The following is a 14739-nucleotide window of genomic DNA, read 5'->3' on the forward strand; positions in this document are numbered from 1 at the left end:
GGAATCTGGTATCCCTTTAAGGGAACCTGAGGTGTCTTTTTTCAACCCTGGAGCCCCATTTTTGGAACGTGGACCTTTTCTCACATTTGGGGGGAGGATTGTGAATCAGGATTCACTTTGTTAGACTTAGGGTTATTTTTTCTTAAACCTGGGACCCCTTTTTGGGAACCTTGGACCCCTTTCTAGGGAACCTGGGGTGTCTTTTTTCAGCCCTGGAACCTCATTGCCCAAACCAAAACCACTTTTTGCAACCACAGAACCCCATTTTGGGAACTCCATGTAAAAACTGAGGAGGCTTTTCTTTGGCAATCAGGGCTCATTTTCTGAAACTTGGGGGCCTTTTGCAACCCTGGGACCTTGTTTTTCAAATCTGGACGCCCTTTTTGCAACCCTGGTGTCCATTTCTGCAAATCTGGGAACACTTTTTGTATCCCTGTGACAAACCAAGATCCATTTTTGCAAATCAAGGACCCCTTTTTGCAAACCTTGGACCCATTTTTGGGAACCCAGGGACGGTTCTTAAATTTGGGGGGCCTTTTTCGAAATCAGGGCTCCTGTTCTTAAACTGGGGGGATTTTTCTTAAACTCGAGATCCCTTTTTGCAATCCTGGAACCTCATTTTCAGAACCTGAGGTGCCTTTTCTTAAATCTGGGGTGACTTTTTACAAGTCTGGGAGCCCTTTTTGCAAACCTGAGACCTCCTTTTGCAAATTTACCACCCCATTTTGCAAACTTGGGATGCCTTTTTCCAAGCATGGAGCCTCCTGCATCCAAACTTGAAAAGGGCCTCCTGGCCATGAAAGAAAGGGGGTTTGGGGGCATCTTAACAGATAAAATAGAGATTAATTTATGTTTAATGCTTTGCTTAAACTCAGAAGGCTGCGAGTTCTCATTATTTCTCTCTAGAAGCTCCAATTTACCTTGGAAAATTAAAATTTTGATGGATTTTAAGCATTCACTCCTGTTCCTGGAGATTCTTTCTCATATTTGGGTGGATTTTTAGCATTCACTCCCGTTCCCGGACACGCTTTCTGATTTCCAGGCAGGAACAAACCCTTATTTCCCCTTAAACCCCCTAAAACTGAGCCTAAAAGCTGCAGGAGGGTGATTGAGGGCAGTGTTAGGGATCGAGATTCCTATAAACATGGCCATGGGATTTGGGGGCACGTGCCCCAGCAGGAAATGTTTTCAGGCATCTAATTTCACTGTTTAATTAATAATGGGGCTATTCTTTGTTAGGAGCTTGCAGATTAGTTAGGATTATGCTGGAGGCAGCTGAGCTTGAGGCTGGATTCTCCTTTTCCAAGTCAGCTCCTTTGATGGGAAAAGGGGTTGTAAATTTATATATTTATATTTTATAGAAATACATATATAACACTCCCTCGTTCTCTCTCTGTACACATATATATAAAATATAAATATTAATATATAAAATACAACATACATTATATAATATATATTCTATAATTTTATTAATATGGAAAATATTACATAAAAACATAAATAAATTCACATTTTTATACAGAGAGATTATACATATAATTTGCAATCCGTGGGATAGCTCAGCCTGGGGGATTTAAACCTCCCCTTCCCAGGACTACAAAAATCATAAATACCCCAAAATCCCCCTTTTTTCTTCATTTGAAATACCAAGATGAACCCAGTCCGTTGGGCATTTTCCCCCTCCACGTATTCCTGATGCCGGGATGTTAATCCATGCTGAATCGCATCCCAGAAAACTCTGTCGGGAAGGATTTGGGGGGGAAAAGAACCCTCGGTGAACAAGTTTGCCATGGATTTTCATGCCAAGCCGACTGGGAGGTGGGTGCTGGGTGTTGCTCCGGCCCACGTTGGGGTTGGATGTGCCATGGGATGGAAGTAGGGGTTTATTTACATTAAATTTCTCCTGCTGGTGCAAAGGGCTGGAAAATCCAACGCGACAGCTCCTCCAGGGTCTTGGCCTCTTTCCGACCTGTTGAGCCAAAATAATTCCCTGGGTTTTTGTTTGAGGTTACCCCAGTTATAAAATGCAAAGAAGGGAAGGAGGCTGAAAACGGGGGAATTTGGAGATCTCCAGGGCTTTTGTTGCCCCATGTTATGGAAATGGTGTTTTGGAGTGTGGAATTGAGGAAAATTTGGATTTTCCTAGAATAGAATCACAGTCTGGTTTGGGGTGGGAGAGACCTTAGACCCCATCTTGTTCCACCTCTTGCCATGGGCAGGGACACCTTCCACTATTCCAGGTTGTTCCAACCTGGCCTTGGGCACTGCCAGGGATGGGGCACTTTCAGGCAGGATTGGCTCTGTCCAGTTGGGAACACCCTCCTCTTCCTCACCACACCCCAGCCCAGCTCCTCCACATCTCCCAATGCGTGTTGGCTTGGGAATCTTAGTGACCCTGCATTGGCCCTTCTCCTATTTCACTTCATCTGGGAGGGTCCCTACTGGCCACAATGTCCCAAAAAGGTGACACCAACCCAAGCCTGAATGTCTTGACTCACCGTGCTGTTATCATCTCATTCCTCAAGAAGATCTGGTACCTTCCCTGGTCATGGGGCTGTGGCTTCTCCTGCTCAGAGGAGACAGTCTGGTTGTTATCCCAACTTCTCCTCTCTCGCCCCTCTCCCTGGACCGGCATGGTCCATCCAACCCTACATTACTCACCTCTTCAAGTGGAGAGAGCAGGAACTCCAAGATGACTCAAAAGGAAGTAAAAATGCTCTTTCAAAGGGTGGGAAAAGGAAGAAGCCAAGGGGTAGATAAATAATCACAGGCCAGGAAAGAGAAGAGGGAGGATGTGACCCCATGGGATCCATGGTGGGAATAGAATCTCACCTGGGATCACGTGTCCAACCTGGGCAGCTCTTGGTGTGAACAAAAGGTAAAGGTCTTGGGGAGGGCAGGGGATGAAGGTCCTGCAAGAGAAGCAACAGGGCTGGGCTGGAGAACCAGAGCCATGAAAAGGAGGAGTTGGAGCAAATGCTGCAGATAAGGCCAAGCTGGAGATGTCCATTCCTTTGGAACTTTGCACATTCCTGGTTCTTGCTTTCACCCGACGTGAGGAGGGTGGGGAGGTTTTGTGGCCCATGTGGGTTTAATATCAGCCAGAAAGCAAAGCTGGAGGAGGAACTCAAGCAGGACCAGGCCAGCTCTGGGCAAAGTGTGGGAGAAGAGTTGATCCCAGAGGAACTGAGGCAGCTCTTGGTCCCCACATTCACTGACAAAGCAAAGACGAGGGTTTGAGCTGGTGGAAGACTTTGTGTCAGTGACCTCAAAGTGCCTCAAAACCATCTGGCTGGAGAGGCTGGACCTGCCCTGTCCCAACTTCATCCCATGTCAGAGGAGACGAGGGAAGAACATCAGAGCATGAGCATCATCTGTGAACCTCTCAGAGGGGGGAGCCTAAACTTTGTGTTTATTTGGGGTCAGGTGTATGTGGGTAGAGCAGCTGTAGGTGATACCACCCTTTTTTTGCCCCAAAATCACCAGATGTGCCCCAATATCAACATGGAATCAGGCTGGAGGCAGCTCTGGGATTTCATCACATTCCAAGTCTCAATATTTGGTCAAAAGAGACCAATTTCCAGCCAATCTTGTCCTCAGGGTGCCGACACCAGCCTGAACAGCCCACAGAGTCCAGCTCACGTCTCAAACCCCCTGTGACTGCCAGAATCCAGATCCACTCCCTGCCAGTCAGGTGATGCAGAGCCTGACTCACTCCCACAATAAATAACCCTGAGCTCACCCTGTTTGTTTTTCCTTGCCGGCATTCCCAAGATCCAAGTGGATCTCTTCCCATGGGTGGTGGGACCATCCAAGGGATTAACTGAAGAGAAATTCCCAATAATGGGCAACTCTATCACATTTGTAGCATCTTCATTAGAGCCAGTCTTGGTGTGCAAAGATTTTGGAGGTGATCACATCCAAATTATGGATGGATGGATGAGGGGATGGGGCTCTCCAGCACATTCCAAAAGTGGGATGGCCAAGCAAATTCCTGGGGTGCTTCAAATGGTCCCAGTTCATAGTTAATCAGCAGCAGCACTTCATCCCTGCTCAAGAAAATAGAACTTTTGCAGATTTTGGTGGTTTATCGAGCAAAACACCTCCCTAGGAGATGCCCAGGAGCCTGGTAAAGGACTGGGAAGCATCTCCAGCAGCACCAAAGCATCATCACATGTCCCGAGTCATGGTGAGGAGTGTGGAGAAGGCATCGGATCACTACTCTCTGCTGGTGTGGAGGGATAAACACCCTGGATCCACAGGAAAAACCCACAGATCCATTTGCTTCCCCAAAAAATGCTGACCCACCAAGGATTTGGTGGGTTTACAGCTTTATATCCTCATCACAACACAAGTACAAGGAGCAGTTTGCTGTAAGAGGGTGGGGTTCCCCTGCATTTTCTCCTCTTTGGGTGGATTTGGAGGACATTCCTGGCTGGAGGGAAGCAACCCAGATGAGTTCCCCAGGATTTACCAGTGATAACATCTTCCCCCCTCCTAGGAGAACTCAAAATACGAGAAGCAGGTTCTCCAGGAGGTTTCTCCAAGGGTACAAACCCATGCCGGAGGTTCCCACACACCCACGGGTGACTGGACTGGTTGTGGGGTTGGGTGAATCATCAACGTGGGTGAAAATCCTCTGACCTGACTCCTCTTCCCTTATTTAGGATCACAGGGATGAAACCAAGAGGTTGGGATGGGCTGGAAGCTTCTCAGACCAGTTGTGCAGTGTCTTTTCCAACCCCATCCCAAAGCGATCCCTCCTCTGGGTTTTCATCTCAGCCTCTTGCTCCAAGATTTGGGATTGCAAAGAGGCAAATTTCCAGCAAAAGGCATTTCTATCCCTGATCCGTTGCAATTTGGGCCTTGATACATGTAACTTTTTCAGGGGGTGATACTGAACATCCTCGCCAGTGCAAAATGGGAACCAAAAACACCCTCAGATCCCACTCTAAGTAGAGAAAAGCTCCAGAGGAAAGTGAAATTCCACCAATAGAGTAGTCCCAGAGGAAATAAAACAGAAATATGGAATATTTGCAGCTCTCCAACTCAAATCCATGTAAATTTGTTTAATTGGTCTGGGATTGCTCATCCAACAAGTTCCAGGGTGGGATTGTGTTGACATTTTCATGGAATAAACGTTGGAAATTAAATTATCTGGGCAGGTGCAGGGGCTGGTTTCCTCTCTCTCTGTTACAAATCTGTGACAGAGGCTGAAAGACGTGTCGAATTCACCCAAAATGGTAAAGGTGCAAATAATTCCCTCCATTTATGTGCAGATTTATTTATTTCTTTAATTTCTCTCCCACTCCAATTGTAAGCCCACTGTAAACCCATTGTAAGGCTGTCACAAGTCTGTCACAAACCTGTTGCAAACCACGTGCTAACCCATTGCAAACCCACGGTAAACATATCACAAGGCCATTGTAAGTCCCTCGCAGGCTCACTGCAAGCCCACTGCCCACTGCCTGTTGTAACCTCATTGCAAGACTGTTGCAGGCTTATTGTAAACCTACTACAAGCCCCTGGCAAGCCTGTTGCAAGCCCCCTGCAAATGCATTGCAAGCCCATTGTAAGGCCCTTGCAAGCTCGTTCCCAGCCCACTTCAAGCCTGTTGCAAGCCTGTTGTAAACCTATCTCCAGCCCCTTGCAATCCCAGCAGCAAGGGAAGGAGGAACCCTGGAAGCGAGGCTGGGATCAAAGGAACCCTGCTGGTCCAACCTCCCCCAACCTGGACTCCCCTCCCTTCTGGTTCCAGTTACACAGAGGCTCCAGGGCTTCCGTCACGGCTCCGTCCTGCGCGTCACCACCACAGCCCCACGCAGCCGGAGCCCTTCGGATCCTCCTCACTGCGGCCGCGGGGATTTTCCACCCTCCCGTGGCTCCAGGGGGATCTTTGATCTCCCACCCGGGCAGCTGCTTCTCCTTGAATCGCGGAGGATGAGGCCCAGGGTGGGATAGGGGGATAAATCCTTTCCCGGGGTGGACTGAATCCAGAGGCAGCCCTGGGAGAGCAGCAGCAGCACAGCCAGGAGGCTGCCCAGGATGAGGGACAAATGTCAGGACTGGGGTTCAGATTCCTGAGGTGTGCCTGTATGGAGAGAAGGCACTGCAAGCCCATTGCAAATCCATTGCAAACCAATTGCAAACCCGTTGCAAGTTAATTGTAAACTCCTTGCAAGCCCATTGCAAGCTCATTGCGTGCCAGCCACAGGCCTATTGCAAACCCCTTGTAAGCCTATTGCAAGGCTATTGCAAGCTCATTGCAAACCCCTTGCAAATCCCTTTCAAGTCCGTTGTGAACCTACTGCAAACCGCTTGCAAAACTTGGAGGCCCATTGAAAATTCTTGGGGAACCTTGAAAGCCCATTTCAAACCTTTTGCAAACCCATTGTAAACTTCTTGCAAGATCAATGCAAACTCATTACAAACCCCTTGCAGCCCATTGCAAACCCTCTTGTAAGCTCCTTTTAAACCCATCATGGACCCATTGCAAACCCTTTGCAAGCTCTTTGCTGTTTGTTGGGTGCCTTTGAAGCCCATTTCAAACTGCTTTCAAACCCATTGTAAACTAATTGCAAGCCCATTGCAAACCTATTTCAGTCCCATTGCAACCCCCTTATGTAAATCCATTGCAAATCTGTTGCAAGCCTGTTGCAGGTGCATTGCAAGCTCATAGTAAGCCAAGCTCTCACCTCTCTTTTTTCTCGTCTCCCATCTGCAGAAACCCCCCAAGCCCCCACTCCCCGATCTGCATTTCCCGTTAAATTTTCATTAATGAATTTTTTCCCGTTGGAAGAACAAGGGATGGAGGAAGGCAGCAGATCCCATCCCTCTTGCCCCCTTGGCCCCCGCTGCCGCGCCGGGGCATCACCCCAGTGCTCCCAGCCCCGCCGGCTCAGCAGAAGCCGCCGCCGGGCTCGTCGGGCCCCTTGGCTTCGTTAGGGCTCATTAACGAAGAGCCCGTCTCGCTTTTCCAAGCTGTCAGGGCCCATTACCATCCGGGACCCCTCGGCCCTGTCCCGCGGGCTGGGAACGGGACGGCAGCGGGAGGATCAAAGGCCACGGGTGTCCCGCTCCAGCGGGGCAGAATAATTTAATAGAGATGCTGATAATTTATTTTTACAAGGGGTTTTTTCTTGCTCTTACGAGGTTTTTTTATTTTCTTTGCAATTACCAGTCTCGATTCAGCCTGTAAATCTCTCTGCCAGCCCTGTCTGCTCCCATTCCACCTCCACCACCAGGAAAACCGGGGTGTTTTTTTTAATTAAGCTCCAAAGTTTTTGGCAAATTCCACTTTTCTCTTTCCAGGGAAATTAGGATTTACTGGAAAGGCCGGGATGGGCAAGAGGGAGGTGGCGGGATGCCGGTGTGTTACCACTGCTCTCTGCTGGACCCGCCGCATTTCCCGCAATCGGAGCCAGACACTTCCCGGCTGGAGCAGGAGAAGAGGAGGAGGAGGAGAAGGAGGAGGAGGGGAAAGAAGGATGGTGCTGGGGCAACACCATCCTAAGCATCCCCAGCCAGGGAAAAGCAGGTGGTGGGGGAGATCCATGGCCCTGGGGACAGCAGTGCAGTGTCCAGAAATGCCACCCTGTCCTTGGCATTGCCACCCTTCCCCAACATTTCCACCCTCTGCACAGAATTTTCAGCCTTTCCCCAACACTGCCACCCTCTCCATGGTGTTGCCACTCCTTCCCCATCATACCCACCCCTTCCCCATCATTTCCATCCTCTCCCTAACATTCCCATCCCCTACCCAGCATTCCCACCCTCTCCCCAGTGCTGACACCCTCTCCTTGGCATTGCCACATTCTCCTCAACGTTCCCACCCTGTCCGAAGCGCTGCCACCCTCTCCCCAGCATCATCACCCTCTCCTCATTATTCCCACCCTCTCCCTGGCATCATCACCCTCTCCCCTGCATTCCCACCCTCTCCCTGGTTCCCCGTGTGTTCCTGGGCTCAGACTCTACTGGGGAAGGTTTATTTGCACTTAGGAAATCCAGAGGACTGGACTGGGTGCACTGGGAGCAAGTTCCGAGGAGAGAACGTCCAGCTCAACCCGGAGCTGGGATTTCTCTGGGAGTCTGGGTCCAAGTGAAAATCCCTCAAGAGAAAATCCCTCAAATGCAAATCCCTCGTGTCTGTGAACTCCAGGGCCTCTCTGGGGCCTCAATGGGCCCTCAAGGGGTGTGCAGTGCAGCATCCGGGGAGCAACAGAACCTTCAAAGATATTAAATACACCGATATTTAATGCCCCAGCCCTAAATACTCCAATGTTAAACGACCCAACACCAAAAAACCCCCAAGCTAAACACCCTGACATTTAATGCTCCAACCCTAAATACCCCGGAGCAATGCCCCAGTTTTTAATACCCTAACACTACACACCCCAAAGCTAAACACCCCAATGTTTAATGCCCCGAAACTAAGTACCCCACAGCCAAACACCCCAACGGTTTCATGACCCAACACTAAATACCCCAGAGCTAAACACCCCCATGTTTTATAACCCACAGCTAAACACCCCAAGGTTTAATATCCTAGACCTAAACACCCTCATGTTTCATGCCCCAAGACTAAATACCCCAGAGCTCAATGCACTGATGTTTAATGTGCCAATATTAAATATCCCGGAGCCAAGTGCCCCGACGCCAAATTCCCCAGGCACTAAATTCCCCAGGCACTGAATTCCTCAGGCACCAAATTCACCAGGCACTAAATTCCCGGGATCTAAATGCCCTGTCGTTTAATGCAACACTAAATACCCTGGAGCCAAAAGCCTGGTGCCAAATTCCCCAGGCCCTAAATTCCCTGAATGCTAAATGCCCCAACACTAAATTTCCCGGAGATAAATGTCCCGGTGTTTAATGCCCCAGAGCTAAATACCCCAATGCTAAATTCCTCAGGCACTAAATATTCCGGGAAATAAATTCCTCAGGTACTAATATTCTGGGAAATAAATTCCCCGGAGTTCAATGCCCCGGTAGCTTTCGGCTCATCCTGCTTTAAACACACCAGGAAAAAAATTCCCATCACAACCAAAAGCAGTGGCTCCGTTTTGGGACACCCCCCCCACTCCTTCCCAGAGTTTAATCCATTTCCAAATTAACTGGGGGGGGGGGGGGGTGTAATTAACCCAGAGATGGTGCAGGGTTAAAGCTCTACAAGGCAGTGGATTCCCAGGGCTGGTTTGGCACCCAGTGGGATTCCAGCTGGGAAACGCACAGAATTCCTGTATGGATCCTGTAGGATAATAACGAGCTGGTCATTTTTAATGCTGGTGAATCAAGGATTTTAGCTGCAGGGAAGTGAACGGATCCCCCAAAACAGCCTGTGCTGGTGGGGTTGGAGTGGTTTGGGATGGACGGATGGATGGTGGGGCCGGAGCTGACACCAAGTGGACGGAAATTGCAATTCCTGCTCTGGGAGCAGAAAACAGAAGATTTGGGAAAAAAAACGAGAGGTAATCACAAAAAAAAAATTAAAAACAGCCCAAGTTTAAGACCAGAAAAAAATGGCAAAAAAAGATTAATTTGGAGCATCCAGAAAAACTTGGAGGGGGGAGGGGGAGAGGGGATGGGACGGACAGACCACGTCAGTGTGAGGTTTCCTTTGGAAAAGTACCCAAATCCATGGCAAATAAATGGAATAAGCCCCCAAAGGCAGCTTGGAATATTTATGTAACCTCGGTCATGGCTTTTCTGACCATTCCTGGCTTGGAATGGGGGTGCTGGGGATGGGGAGGGGGCTCGGGGGGCACGGGGGGCACGTTTGGGGTCCTGGCAGTGACCTCTGCATCCTGGGATGTGCGTGGAAGGGATGCCTGGGGGTCCCGTGGTGTCCTGGAGGGACACGGAAGCCCAGGACTCTGTTAGGAAAGGACACAGTGACGCTGGGCAGTGGCACCTGAGGACCAGACCAGTGCGTCCCCAGCACACCGAGGATTCGGAACCCAGATCGCAGAAAAAGTCAGAATTTTGCCCCCAAAAAAGACCTTTGTGCCCCCAAAAAAGCCTCACTTTCTCAGAAAGGGCATTTTTGCCTCAAAATAAGCCTTTTCTTTCCTCCGAAAGCCGCCTTTTTTCCTCAAAAAAAGGCCTTTCTTTCCAAAAAAAGCACTTTTTTCCCCCAGAAGAGTACCTCTGTTTCCTCAAAGCACCAGTTTTATTCCAAAAAGCCCTTTTCCTGTGAAGAAAAGAAGACTTTTGTCCCAAAAAAAAGGTTTTTTCCAAAATAAAAACCCTTTCACCCCAAAGTTTCATTTTTCTCAAAAAAATTTTTTCTTTTCAAAGAAAAAGCACTTTTTTCACAGTTTTTCCCATTAAAGCCTTTTTTGGCTTTATTTTTCTCACCAAAACTCACTTTTTTGTCTCCAAAAATACTTTTTTCCCCAAGAGAAAGTATTTTTTAAAGAAAAACCCTACATTTTCCCGAAAATGTTTTCTTTTCCCAAAAAAGCACCTTTTTTTCTCAAGAAAAAGTCTTTTTCTCTCTCAAGAAAAACATCTTTTACCCAAAAAACTCCTTATTTCCAAAAAAACCTCTATTTCCCAAACCTATTTTTTCTTGTAGAATGCAGAGAATTTCTTTGTAGAGCTCTAAAGCTCATTTTCTGCCTTTTCTTTTTCCTGTAAAAAATCGGCTATTTCGTTTTTTAAAAAAGCACTTGTTTTTTTCCAGAAAGCCTGTTTTATCCACAAAAAAAGTCCTTTTTTCCCCCAAAGCTTTTTCTTAACAAAGCCCACTTAAAAAAAAAAAAAAAAAAGCAGCCTTTCTTTCTCTCAAAAAAGTGCCTTTTTCTTAAAAAAAAGGCTTATTTTCAAAAAAAAAAAAAGAGCACCTTCTCTTTTTCCCAAACCCCCCTCCCCCCACAACGAGGGTTTTATTTTTTTTTAGATGGACGTTTTTAAAGGAAAAAACCGACTTTTTTCTCCAAAACCCTTTTTCCCAAGGAAAAAAAAAAGCCCTTTTTTCCCCCCAAAAGCTTTTTAGCAAATAAAAAAATCCAACAACTATCTTTTTACAGAAGATCTTTTTTTTTTTTTCCTAAAATTAAAAGAAACCTAATTCTTTGTTTGAAAAAGTCTTTTTCCCTAAAATCCCGGGATTGGTGCGGTGCGGTCCCCGGGCAGGCCGGATATGATCCGGCTCCGGCCTCGGCTCCGCTCACATCAGAAAATATCCGGCCCCATTGTTCGGGGGGGCCGCGCCGTGTCCGTGCTTTGTTCCCTTGGGACCCCTTTGGATCCACATAAACATTTGGAGAGCCTTAACGCGCGGGAAGGACGACGAGGAATTTTTTCTCTCCCCCCCCCCCCCCCCCCCCCCCCCCCCCCCCTTTATTTTTTGGGGCCAAATATGACTTTTTGTACCTTCAGACGGAAATTTCCGGCTGGAAACCCAGCCCTGTGCCTGGTGGGAGGCTGAATGGTCTCCCCGCTGGGTGCGAACAATACGGATTTGGGATGAAAAGCTTTTCCTGCCCGCCTCCCCGGAGCGATCCGGAATTGCATCCCACCGGCAGCATCGTGGCGCGGTGCCGGCGGGATGCGCGCGGAGCAGAGGCGCTCCCGGGGCTGCTGGCTCTGGGATTTCGGGGGTTCCATGTGCAGAGCCGCATCCGGGACGGGGATGGGATGCGGGACAGGGGGTCCATCCCATCCCAAACTGTTAGGGATCCAGGGATGAGGGGCGGGACATGGAATGGGGGACCCATCCACAGATGATAGCGATCCAGGGCTGAGGGGTGGGATGTGAGATGGGGATCCACCCCATCCCAACATGAAGCCTCAGCTCCGGGATGAGGGACACCGGGATTCCGAGGCCTCCGCGGTGGTTCCCAACCTCTGTCCCAGGGGTGACGTTGTCACCGGACGTGGCTTTTTTTGGGTTGGAAAGGGCAGGATTTGGGCCACGCGCTGGTCTGAGGTCGTTGTGGAGAGGGGTGGTGGGGTGGGATCTGGGAATCTGGGATCCCACGAGATCCTGGGGCAGAAAAGGGAAAAAGAAAAAAAAAAAAGTGTGTGGGGACAAAAAGAGAAAACAAAGTGGGGAAGGGAGGAATATGGGAAAAAGAGAGGAAATAGTGGGGGAATGAGGGAAAAGGGGGAAAAGTGAGGGCTAAAGGGAGGGAGGAAAGGGGAGAAAAGAGTTGAGGGAGAGAGGAAAAGAGGGGGAAAGGGGGAAAAGAAGGAAAAAACGGGCGAACGGGAAAAACAGGGGACAAGGGGGAAGATGGGAAAACTGGAAATAAAATGTGGGGAAGGGGGATAAATGGAGGGAAATGGGGAGGAAGAGGAGAAAAACAGGGGAAAAGTAGGGGACAATGAAAAAAGGGGAAAGAAGATAAAGGGGAGGAAGAGGGGTAAAACGGGGGGAAAGAGGAAAAATACGAAAAGAGGATAAGAGGGTGGAAGGGGGGGAAAGCAGGGAAAACAGAGGAAAAACAAGGCAAAGGGGAAAAAGGGGATGATAGGAAGGAAAAAAGGAAAAACAAGGGAAAGAAGGAAAAGGATATGAAGAGAAGGGGGAACAGGGAAAAACAGGAGAAACGGGGGACAGAGCAAAAACAGGGTGAAGTAGAGGGGAAAAAAGGGCAAATGGGGAAAAGTGGGGAAAGGAGGGAAATCCGGGGGGAAACAGGGAGAGCGAGGGACGAGAGGGAAAGCGGGGACAGCGGGATCCGCGCTCGGTCCCGCAGCGCCCCCTCGCGGCAGTGTCCGCGCAGTCCCCGAGGGGGCGGGACGCGCTCCCAGAGCCCCCAGAACCCGCAGGCCCCCCCATAGTCCCCAGTACCCCACAGCCTCCCCAGTAGCCCCACAGCTCCTCATTATCCGCATAGCTCTCCCAGAGCCCCCAGTGCTCCCCCATCGCCACCCCGTGTCCCCTTAGCGCCCAGTACCCCCACAAGCCCCCAGTGCCCCCATAGCTCTCCCATAGACACCAGTATCCCACACAGCCCCCCCGTGCCCCAATAGTTCCCCATAGTCACCAGAGCACCCATAAGCTCCCAGTGGCCCCACAACTCCACCCAGTGCCCCCATAGCTCCCCCCAGTACCCCCACATCCCCCCAATATACCAATAGCCCCCCAGTGCCCCCTAGGCCCCCAGTACCTCCATAGCCCCCCATGCCCCCATAGCCCCCAGTACCCTCACAGCCCCCCTGATCTCTCCCAGTGCTCCCAGTAGGCTCCCTGGGGTCCCCCACACAGCCATTACAGCCCCTTCCAGTGCCCCCTATGAACCCCCAGTTCCTCTCCTTAGCCCTCACAACCCCCTAGTCTGCGCCAGTGCCCCCTCATAACCCTCACAGCACCCACAGTGCCCTCACAGCCCCCTAATAGGCCTTAGAGCCCCCGCCCCGACTGCTCAGTGTTCCCCCATATCCTCCCCCAGTCCCCCCAGGATGCCCCATAGCCTTCCCAGCATCACCAGTGTAGGGAGCAGCTCCTGTCCTTGCACGGCTGGGGGGGCCGGGGGCACCCCAAGTGTCCTCGGAGGGGCTGACCCCTGAGTCGGAAGGGCTTTGGTGGCCACGAGTGACCCACGGGTGAGCCACGAGCCCCATCGTGATCCCCGGGAGCACCGGGACCGGTTCCACCCTCCCCCCGCCACGGCATCCCACCGGTACTGACCCTGAGCACGCCCAGAGTGACATAGGAAACACCGGGGACTGGTGCCTTCACCCTCGTACCGCAGCATCCGGTCGGTAGCGGCGCTGGACACCCTCGCGGTGACCCCGGGTGACCACAGGAAACACCGGAGATCAGTGCCACCCCCTCCGCGCTGCAGCATCCCGCCGGTACCGACCGTGAGCATCTCCGGGAATATCCCCGGGCGAGCCCCGATAGCTCCGGGGGCGGTGCTATCCACCCGTACCTCCTTCTGCCGGCACCGGTCCTGGGTACCGCCGGAGTGACCTTGGGAAACACCGGGGACCTGTGCCACCATCCCCCCGCCAAGCCATCCGGCCGGTATATGCCCTCAGCATCCCCGGGTGACCCCCCGGTGGCGGCGGGGGCCGGTGCCATCTTCCCTCCAGCGCAGCATCTCGCCGGTACCGGTCCCGGGGCAGCCCCAGGGTGACTCTGAGCGACCCCAAGCAGCAGCGGGGACCCACATCACCATCCCCCCCGCTGCGGCATCACGCCCATACCGGCCCTCAGCATCTCCGGGGTGACTCCTGGAAACACCGGGGACCAGTGACACCATCCCCACGCTGCGGCATCCCGCCAGGACCGACCCTCAGCATCCCCCGGGGTGACCCCGCATAGCATCAGGGACAGGTACCACCACCCCTGTATCGCTGCCTCCCCCCGGTGTCGACGCTCAGGATCCCCAGGGTGCCCCCGGGTGACCCCGGAGGCGGCAGGGACCGGTGCCACCATCCCCAGTCTGCAGCACCCCGCGCTGGGCAGCCCCGGGGTGACTCCGAGAGACCCCACGCAGCAGCGGAGGCCGGTGCCACCAACTTCACCCTGCGTCTTCTTGCCCGAACCGGTCCTCAGCATCCTCGGGGTGACCCCGGGTGACCCCGGGTAACGGCAAGGACCGGTGCCACCATGCCCAGGCTGTCGCATCCCGCCGGGCCTGACTCTGGGCAGCCCCGGGGAGGCTCCGGGGATCACCGGGGACCGGATCTCCGCCGCCCCCCCCCCCTCCTCCGCCCGGTCCCGGCCACCTCCCCTCGGGCGCATCCGCTCCCCCTCCCCGTTGCCATGGCGACCCCGCT

The 14739-nt window shown here is 51.6% G+C and overlaps 1 long non-coding RNA gene across 3 annotated transcripts; it reads right to left on the reverse strand.

Annotated features, from left to right (window-relative positions):
* Positions 1–1530: 1530 nt before the first annotated feature.
* Positions 1531–14653, reverse strand: LOC116454818. Of its 3 annotated transcripts, none has more exons than XR_004244206.1 (3): positions 13643–14653; positions 2478–2915; positions 1531–1972 (listed from the first exon to the last, which is right to left on the reverse strand). It is a non-coding gene; the product is annotated as an uncharacterized LOC116454818 (long non-coding RNA). The 3 variants fall into 3 exon arrangements; XR_004244205.1 differs by lacking the exon at positions 13643–14653 and having other exon boundaries at positions 2478–2569; positions 2665–7744; XR_004244204.1 differs by lacking the exon at positions 13643–14653 and having other exon boundaries at positions 1531–1741; positions 1895–1972; positions 2478–7743.
* Between the last annotated feature and the right edge of the window lie 86 nt (positions 14654–14739).

This window comes from Corvus moneduloides, chromosome 22 (assembly GCF_009650955.1).
Source record: "Corvus moneduloides isolate bCorMon1 chromosome 22, bCorMon1.pri, whole genome shotgun sequence".
NCBI lineage: Eukaryota > Metazoa > Chordata > Aves > Passeriformes > Corvidae > Corvus > Corvus moneduloides.